This window comes from Pseudomyrmex gracilis, unplaced genomic scaffold, assembly GCF_002006095.1.
Source record: "Pseudomyrmex gracilis isolate BER0280 unplaced genomic scaffold, ASM200609v1 scaffold_108, whole genome shotgun sequence".
In the NCBI taxonomy this organism is placed as follows: domain Eukaryota; kingdom Metazoa; phylum Arthropoda; class Insecta; order Hymenoptera; family Formicidae; genus Pseudomyrmex; species Pseudomyrmex gracilis.
In genome coordinates, this window is record NW_018020692.1 from 406,465 (window position 1) to 416,644 (window position 10,180).

Genomic DNA, 10,180 nt, shown 5'->3' on the forward strand with positions numbered 1-10,180 from the left:
ATATATATATATATATATACATATATATTATTGTTCTCGCATGTACATTTGTAAACGGACTGGAGATCGGGACGGCGCGTTGTATTTTTTGTACATGCACACGTGAGAAAGAAAGGTGGAAAAAAGGGCTGGAAGGTGAGAAAAAAAAGAAAAAGAAAAAATCGCAATTTAAGATTATATAATTCGTTGATAAAACACTGATATCGTAGTGTGTTGTTATACTCCTTTCCTCTCCCGAGAGTTACACAGTCACGGAAAGCCAGTGTTTGTTATATAAGATACATATAGATTAGATTATTGCGGTTATATGTGCACGGAGGAGATGTATCTAATCTAATGCGATTATAAGCGCGTGTCAGCCAATCAGCAAGTAATAAATATTGTAAGAACATGAAGTGTGAACTGGACGACTCCAGTGAAGCCAGAGACGCAGGATCAATAACGCGGGCAATAACGGGTGAGAATCTCCAGATTTTTTAATCCGAGTTTTACGGAACACACACACACACACATACATACACACACACATATACAGGAATCTAATGCATATCTCCACAACGCGCGTTCACAACAATCTACACGTCGGATAGCTCGCTTTCGCTTTCAATTTATTAACCCTCCCGGTTAATCGCCGACCCTTTTACGAAAGAGACAGAGAGAGAGAGAGAGAGAGAGAGAGAGAGAGAGAGAGAGAGAAAAAGAGTGGGAGATCAGTTTTTTTTTTAGCCGAGAATAACGAAAACGTTGGAAAGAGCCGCAAGCCGAGGAATTTGAATTCCGTCGCGAGTACGCGATCGTCACGGAGAATCGTCCAGTGCACCGAAAAAAAAAAAACAAAAAAAACGCAATATCCACCAAGTGTTCACTGAGTTTGGTAAACGAGGGAGAAGCGCGTGTGAGAGGAGAAAGAGAGGGGGTCTCTCGGAGGATCATTGCTTCCTAATCACTTGTGTGAGGACGGGAATGAGAAAAGAGACGCGAAGGGGGAAGAAAAAGGGAGCCGCGGAGGCGCGAGGGCGGACAAACACGTCACGACGGAATATCCGGGACAAAAAAAAAAAAAAAGAAGAAAAAAAAACCGGGGCCGGTTTAAAGACGCCTTCGGATCTCACTGCGAGACGCGATTCAGGGCCGCTCTGTACATACTAGACAATTGGCCGCGAATCATTTTTTTTTTTTTTAAACGCGACTAAAAAATATTCTTTCTTTTTAGATTTACATTTTGCATAGACGCAGCCCTATCGCCTTACAGACAGCGTGTCTCTCTTAAAGAATTGAAACCAGGCAGGGCTTCCTTTGGTGGTTGCGCGGCAGCGGTGATTGCGGCGGCAGCCTCTTAAACCGGCTCTGACGCGAACAAACGTCGCAGCGTATCGATAGGAGCAACACGATGAAGCGAAATAATTTAAACAAAGATTTGGCTGTGTCGATGTCATAACGTCTGTATATTTTGATTTTCTATCGTTCCTTCTTTTTTGTACCTTTATCTAAATCGCGAGCTTTCAAGGAAGATAACAAAAGAGCGAGAATACGCGGATTACGAGACAGAATTCGAGGTGTGGAAGCGAGAGTGGGAAAGCGAGGACAAAGATAAAAGCGAGAGAAACAGGACGAAAGAGAGAGAAAGAGCGGAGAGAAAGGTGTGTAAGTATGCGTGTGCAAACGAGAAAAGCTTGTTTTTATCGCATTTAACGTTCGGTAGTGGTTGAATCTTCCCACAGAGGAACATTCGAGAAACACTCGCTTTGTTATGTTTCACGCGGCACAGGTAACAAATGCGACCACACGTGTTAAATTTGCGACGAAAGGAGTTTTAACGTCGAGGAGGGTACAGAGGAGGGCGGGGGGAGGAAGGGAAAAAGGGAAGTTGTTTCGCCGTTTTATTTCCGACAAGTAAAAACTGCTGCGAATAATATTGAGAACTTTCTATTTTGTCACACAAACCGGACGTGTATGATAAACGTTATTTCGTGAAAAATCGAAGAACAACTCACAGTCAACACAAACAACGTCGCTTTTTTGTAACGACCGTTCACGATATAAAGATAAACTTTTTCCGGAGTTGATGCGCGCATCAAGGAAGATGCGCAACAACACTTTTTGATCATGTAGATGTCCTTTTCAAAATTTTGATATCCATATTATATATACAACTAAACTTATACAACCATGTACAACCACCGACTGTTAAATAAAGCCGTGGCCGACTGGGACATTTGTATGCGTTTACAACTTTAGCAGCGAGCTCGGACTGATCGATACTCACACACTCGAAACAAACAAAAACCGTAGACTGCACGATTTCATTTTCTCTTGGATTACCACAGAGAGAGAGAGAGAGAGAGAGAGAGAGAGAGAGAGAGAGAGAGAGAGAGAGAGCGAGAGAAAGAGAGAAAGAGAAAGAGTTAGACGGGAGAAATGCTTTTCGTCTCGTAAGCGTGTTCGAAACTAACGGGATTAATACGTGCACGTGTTGATGAATATCATCGTCTTTTCATGCGGACCAGAATAGATAACTGCAAAGCAACTTAACGCGATCAATTTCTAATATATAGCTGTTTCAAAAAGTGTACTTTTAGTAGTGACAACTAGAGTAAAAAAAAAAAAAACAAACAAACAAACAAAAAATGTAAACACGTACACGTTGTCTTGAACCACATTCAGGCGAAATGAGAAAGACGATTACAATTATTCTAAATTGTTGTTTGAGAGACTTTTTGATTTTGAAACCTAAAAATTGTTACACAATATCGAACTTGGCTTAAAATCGATGTTAAAAATAAAAATTACACTTACTTGAAATATTAATATCTCGTCGAGAAATAACAAATGCGCGTTTAAAGTTTTTAATATAAATTATATGAGGAACACACACACACAGAGTTGTGCGCTACTGTTATGCAGTTTTTGAGAACATCTATATCTTGCTCGTTTATATACAATATGAAGATAGAGCACAAGGAGCACATTTTTTGATTGTTCGCCAGATCGGCGTTTACGACGACTATTACGATAGCTAATATTATAACGTGTGTATGAAATACGATCGTGATTTATAGTAAGGTCACTATTTTTTTCCGCGAAACTTTCTCATTTTCATACGAATCATCGTTCTTTCATCACACATCCCCGATCACATTTCGCGCATTACCAATTTCTCATCATACTTCGTCGCGAACGACAATTCGCACAATTCACAGACTTTGGAATACATGAAAAAAAAAAAAAAATGTACATGCTTTTGCACTAAAAACCTTATAAGACTGACAGTTTTTTATATGAATATAAATAAAAACGGAGCAGAGGAGATGAAGAAGATTTCAAACAAAATTACAAAAATTACGTTTGCGTATTTTGTACATTGTAAGATCGTGTAATAAGCTAAACGAGAAAACAAAACAAATTGTAAACTGCGAGAGATCATTTTTTTTTTCACTGTAGAGAGAAAGAGAGAGAAAGAAAAAGAGAGAGAGAGAAGTTCGTATTTCGAAAATATAATCACACAGCCCACAGTTTTCTAATGATACACAATTTTTGGCAAAGGGAGAAAGTGTCACTTATTGTCTGTGTTACACACAAGTTTTCGAACAAAACAGATCAAAATTTCTATACTCTGCGAAAAGTATCCGTATGGTTAAAAACAAAAACGCGCCGAGGTTATAATAATTCTTATCTCGATATTTTTCACTCTCTAGAGATCTGTATGTTTCGCGGAAAACGAAAAAAAAAAAAAATTAGTAACGTCTCGAGAGCAAGACAATTTCGCTTTACAAAAATAGTGCCTTTTTTACGAAGACTCTGTTGTTTGTGCCAAGTCTAATCCAAAGGATCTGTAAGACACACTGCCAGGGTACAGACTGGAAGAGAGAGCAGGAGATAAAGGGAAACAGAAAGAAAGAGAAAGACAGAGATAGATAGAGAGAATGTAAATTAGAATGCGAGCAAATGTGTGTTGCGAACGTGTTGAAAACGAGGAAGACTGAGAGAGAATCAGAATGCGAGAGAAAAGTCGCACGCGGAACGGATTTCATTTCGTTGGGAAGGATCACCGCGATGGACAAAAAAAAAAAAAACAAAAAACAAAAAACTCTGGAGGATACAAAAAAAGAGCGAGAACTTTTTTCTAATGCTCGAGAGCGCGAATTAATTAATGAAAGACAGGCCGAAAAAAAAAACGTTTTTTCGCACACACGCACGTGCGACGTAACACGAGTGGGCACGTGAAACGAAAAACACACGCGCCCATCTACGACATGTAGAAAAGAGAGAGAGAGAGAGAGAGAGAGAGAGAGAGAGAGNGNGCGNGNGAGAGAGAGAGAGAGAGAGAGAGNGNGCGNGAGAGAGAGAGAGAGAGAGAGAGAGTATCCTCATTTACAAAACTTATTACCAGAATACCGCGGGACTAAAAAAAATGCCAAAAGTGTTCGACTAATTCAATTGCCGCCGTGGATCCCCGATTAGTATCTTATTATATATTATAACGGAAATACACAGATAAAATATGTAAATGTGCTAAAGAGGTTTAATATATAATTTTAATTACGGTTGTAATTATATATACGAATTATACGTACGTGAAAATCTCTATAAATATTATATATATAAATATATATAAAATATATATATTATATATGTAAACACAGAGAAGAAGACGAGAAGACCGTTGTCTTTATATGGTGCTCGTTAGTAAACGTGTTAACATCCAGCACGACTTTACCACACACACACACATACACACCGATTATATATTTGCACACACGTACGATTAATGTACTCCGTATTATTCACCTTTACGACGCAAACCACATGTATAACTCTATTCCCTTGTACATATTATACATACGTACACACACGCATATATCATATATATATATATATATATACATATATATATATATACATATATATATATATGTATAATGTAATGTTAACGCTAACGAAAAAAAGCACCTTATTATTATTATTATAATAGAGATCATATTAATTAATTGATAGTATTATTCTTGTTGTCCGAGTATAGCAGATGTACGATTCTCTCTCGCATTGCTATCTAGAAGACAAAAAAAAAAGAAACAATTTGTTATCTAGTATTTTTATTTTGATTTTACCAAGAAAAACAGAAAAAACGTTGATATCATTATACAACATTGCTTCGGCAATACGTATATTATACATACGATAACAATAAGACTTTATTATTATTACTAATAATAATACTATTATTATTATTCTTTTACTATTGCTACATTATTTTTTATAATTATAATTATTATCATTTTATCATCGTGATTATTATTATTATTATTATTATTATTATTATTATTATTATTATTATTATTGTTACGATTATTTGCTTCTCAACCACATATATTTTATCTTGACTATTAATATTAATTAATGTCATTAATTATTAATTTCTAATTATTAATGTCATCGCGTTATCGCCAACATCTCTCCATTACCATAACACACACACACACACACACACACACACACACACACACACACACACACACACACACACACTGTTATCATCGATATATCAGCGTTGGTACTCAATGATATTTGAAACAACAAATCGATTCGCGTGTTATTTTTTAGACGTGAAAAATTATTGTTTTTTTTTCTTCTTGATGTCTCCATTTAAGCTATTTCTGTACGCGCACGGGGTCAGAAATGCCTCGTGTCGCAGTGAACTTATTAACACAGATACGCTAAGAGGCACGTATTAAGCAGTAAATTTGATACCCTCTTCGCATTTTTTTGTTTTTTGTCTCATACTCTTTGTATGCGAACTATTTCTTTGATCTCGTGTTCATGTTTCTGTATATGTATTTCTCGAAGTTAATATATATATATATATATTGTATATATATATATATATATATATATATATATACATTCATATATAAAATGTGTGGAGAGTATCCGTATTCAGAATATTTCAGCCGTCAGTTCTGAAACGACATGTTCTCGCGCTCGTTCATTTTCCGCATTCATGCAGCTACACATTTCTTCATCATTTGCTGTGATATATATATATATATATATATATATATACACACACACACACACAAAAGTGAGTAATAAGATCGTAACACTTTACCGTAAAAAGTGAGAAACATGAAAAAAAAGAAAAAAACGTTCACGCGTAAAATCCGGGAGACAAATCGCAAGCTTGTTGCGTTTTGCGTATATCTTACTCTTATATATTATATTGCAGTTGTGTTCTGAGTACGGATCTTTATTTACAGCTTAATAAATGCCGATTGTATAGTTACCGCCTTTCCTCACATCTCCTTCCCATATTCCTCAGTACTTTTTTTTTTTTTTTCGGATACGCGTGCGCGTGTGTGACGACGACACATATACAAAGCGTGCCTCGGTAATTTACGAGAACGTGTGGATAGTCAATTCAATCTCATGGATGTCAAGGTGGATGTCCGATCATTTTATTCAGCAATTTGAGATAGCAAACGGACACTATTGGTTTTTTTAGCGCATCGTTGCTAATTCGTGAAAAAAAAAAAGAATAACAACAACAGACCAGCAAATATATTAAAAGTCACGAAACAGCTTGAATTTGCGACAATTTGCGATTGAGACGTTTTTGTTTACGAATTGTTTGCGAAGAATTCGCGCGTGCGAGAAGATCTACTCGCACGTAAGAACATCCACCTCGTTCATGTTTCACGCACCTCTCGGTAGAAATCGAGCGGGAGCGCATTGTGCGCGACTTTCTGCTGTGGACAGCCTTCTGCTCAAAGCAAACGTTACCATGCCATCGAGTACAAATTGATCTTGTAACGTTGGAAGAGGGAGTGTGAAACGAAACATCAAGTGTGTAACGTTTCGTCGAGCGACGAAATACATACATACGCACAATTTACGCTCTGATTTATCTCTTTTGCCGAGCAAAACGGAGTTAAACAAAATCATCCAATCACGCGTTTAACACTTCGAAATTAAATTGATTTCCAAACTAAATCTTATTTTAATTTCATATTGCCCGTACTCGGGATTAATAAGCGCAGAGACGTGTCTTCAATAATTATATTATATATACATATATATATATATATATATTATATGAAAAATTTTTAAAATTTATTGACGCGTAAATTTTTACAACTTTTTTGTCATTGTCTATAGGATTCACATGTGGTCTTTCATGCACGACGGGATAAGAGTCAACAAGATCAGAGTGTACACGATCGATCGTACATACATTTAATTAAAGCGACTAATTAATGCGTTGTTGCATACTCGGAATGTCCGCTTCGCGCGTTTATCGTGATCGTTGAAGTCAAAGAGGAGTCTGTTACTCGCAAAGATTTATATAACGTAGTTCTTCCTTCGAGCGTGTATGAGCGACGAAGAAGGAAACCGATGGAATAATATCAGTGATAAGGTGATAGAGAGAGCGAGAGTGAGAGAGAGAGAGAGAGAGAGAGAGAAAGAGAGAGATACACGAAGAGGAATGTATATAAACGGAGTTGCTGGCTGTGCTGTGTAATTGTTATAATGGCAATATGTTATATATATAATAAAAAATACTATGCAAGCGGATATATATATATATATATATATATATATATATATATGTATATATATAACCGATTTTTCGATTCGCTGAAAGTTGCTACTGCGATCGATTTGATTTTTCATCTCGTTTTCAACATTTAGTAAAAAATTTCAATCTGTTTTATTTGTTTCGACATTTTCGGGTACCAACGCTTGTGGAGAAAATATTCTACAAAATATAACTCCGCGTGCATTTGCACGTATGACGATATAAATAATACAGACAAAAAATTATGAAGTAAAAAACGGAGAAATGTGCATCGTCTTCGAAAGCGAAAATTGAATTGTTTGTATTTACATCGCGGTAGCAGCTTCCGCGACATTTCGAAATTCGAATTAGAGAGCGTTGGTTAACACGATTTAAGAGTTCGCGCGAACGAACCAAACGTCGTCGCGATCGTCGATTGTAATATCATCCGCTCTTTTTGTACCGAACTCGATTTTACTTTATTTTTTTTGTACCGAACTAAGAAGAAGATTCGTCGTTTTTATCAATCACAGCGGGGTCATTTGCGATTTTTGTATCTTGTAATAAGAATGCAAAGGACGAGTTGCGCAGCGCATGCGACATAAGTACGGGAACGCGGTTCCTCCAGTGTTTCTTAAGCTTCTCACAAGGTCTCACGGAACGATAATTGTTTTGATTTCTTTTTTTTTTTTTTTTTTTATGCCGAATCTCAGCGCGACTTTTGATGTCAAATTCAAGATAGAAGGGAGTACGAAGAGAACGTGATGACACGCGTGTCGCCAATTATTATACGCGTAACACGTGCGACACGTGTTAAATTAAGTAATCTAATCTCTCTGGCATAAATCGTAGGGAATGTGCGAGAGGAGAAATGCGACATAACTAACGTAATATACTGATGTTATTACTGACGTGTGTAAACGCATTTTTATGTAGCGAAGAGTTATTCGAACTTAGAAAAAAAAAAATAATAATAATTCGGACCTCGGCGTAAATCGCCTCGAGGTCCCGAGGACGGATGTCAAACTGCGGTGTGAAAACACGGTTTAAGAAACACTGCCATAGTTAATTAACAGGAATTTTAACAGTAGGTAATTAGTGTTACTAAAACACTAGCGAGATCGCGTCGCGCGCAGCGAAGGCAGCGTGCGAAAGTTCGCTTAAGATAATCGATCGATTCCTTCTGCGGATGAATCTGTTGGTTTTGAAAAAAGGAGAGAGAGAGAGAGAGAGAGAGAGAGAGAGAGAGAGAGAGAAAGAGAACAAGGATTTCGTTTGATTAAAAATATATGCACGATTGTGAAGAAATTTTTATGTGACTTTTTTAAATGACACACAAGCAAAACAACTCAAATATTCTTCTTTGTTAATTGCGATATTTTTACACGTAAAGTTTCGATATTTATATTTTTATCTTTGAGCGTGCGTTTTTTTAATTGCGAGATTTTTGTTGTGAAAAAATTAAACTGCAAAATGTTCAGTTTCGTTCAACAGCCAAACCGTCGAGACAATATCACAGCGTCGACGAAAAAACTGATTGGATCTGTATCACTTTGGAACAAAAATGAAAATAAAAGTGACGAATAACGTCGCATGTCGCGTATACGTGCAAAACAAACAATCATTATTTGTCTCGTGAATTGTCACTTTTAAGCTTCAGTTTTATTTTTCTAGCTTTCGTTTCTCTCTTAACAAAAAAAACAAAAGCGTCTTGCAATTTCGATCGATCATTATCAAAGCGACCGTTCAAATCAAACGATGAGCTGCGGGATGAGGAAGAGATATGTATAAGGGGAAGAGGGTGAGATATATTCGTTTCCCCGGACTTAGCTTACTGGGAACCGATTTATGAACTCCGGATGTGCGGAAATCCAAATTCGCGTGCGCGTCGAAGGAACACGCGTTCGTGAAAAAAAAAAAAAAAAAAACGTAGCGATACACAAAAAGAAAAAAAAAACAGCGATCGCCCGGTGCGAAATACCGATTTCTTTGCGTAGCACTGCCGACGCACGTCGCGCGTCCACGACGACGACTCGAAATCCACTGTCGTCGATTCGCGAGTCGACTGGCCAGTCGAAATCCAGACTTGGTTGAGAAAGATCGCGAATTGCGGCAGAGATTAGTCTTTATATTAAACGCGCGTAAACTGCTTAACGATTACTATTGTTTTTTTGTTTTTTTTTTTTATTGAATCGATAGCGAAACAATAGGGAGAGAAAGAAAGCGAAGGAAAGAAGAAGAGAGAAAGAGACGCGTGAGTGCAAGTTTGTACGTAGAAATTCGTGTGTATGTGCGTGCGCGTATGAAGAGAGAAAGAGAAGAAGAACGATCGAGAGAGAGAGAGAGAGAGGGGGAGAGAGCGAGAAAGAAATTTCAACAACGGCGTTCATTCTTCGACACAACCATATGCAATATAAAATTAAGTATACAGAGCAAAGCAGCGAAAAAACTATCTGTCCTAGTCCTAGTATTCGAACTCATTACCATAATTTATAACCGCGCGATTTCAATTTAAATATAATAAAAACAATGTTATATATATAAATATCAAAAACCGTGTCAATTTCTTTTGTCTCAAGAAACCCTTTCCCTCCACCACGCGCCACAACTCGAGTCTTAGCTTCGAAG

At 37.1% G+C, this 10,180-nt stretch overlaps 1 long non-coding RNA gene across 1 annotated transcript; it reads left to right on the forward strand.

Moving 5' to 3' along the window:
* Window positions 1–18: 18 nt before the first annotated feature.
* On the forward strand, window positions 19–3,752 carry LOC109856133. Its single transcript, XR_002250353.1, has 2 exons — window positions 19–457; window positions 1,214–3,752. It is a non-coding gene; the product is annotated as an uncharacterized LOC109856133 (long non-coding RNA).
* The last annotated feature ends 6,428 nt before the right edge of the window (window positions 3,753–10,180 follow it).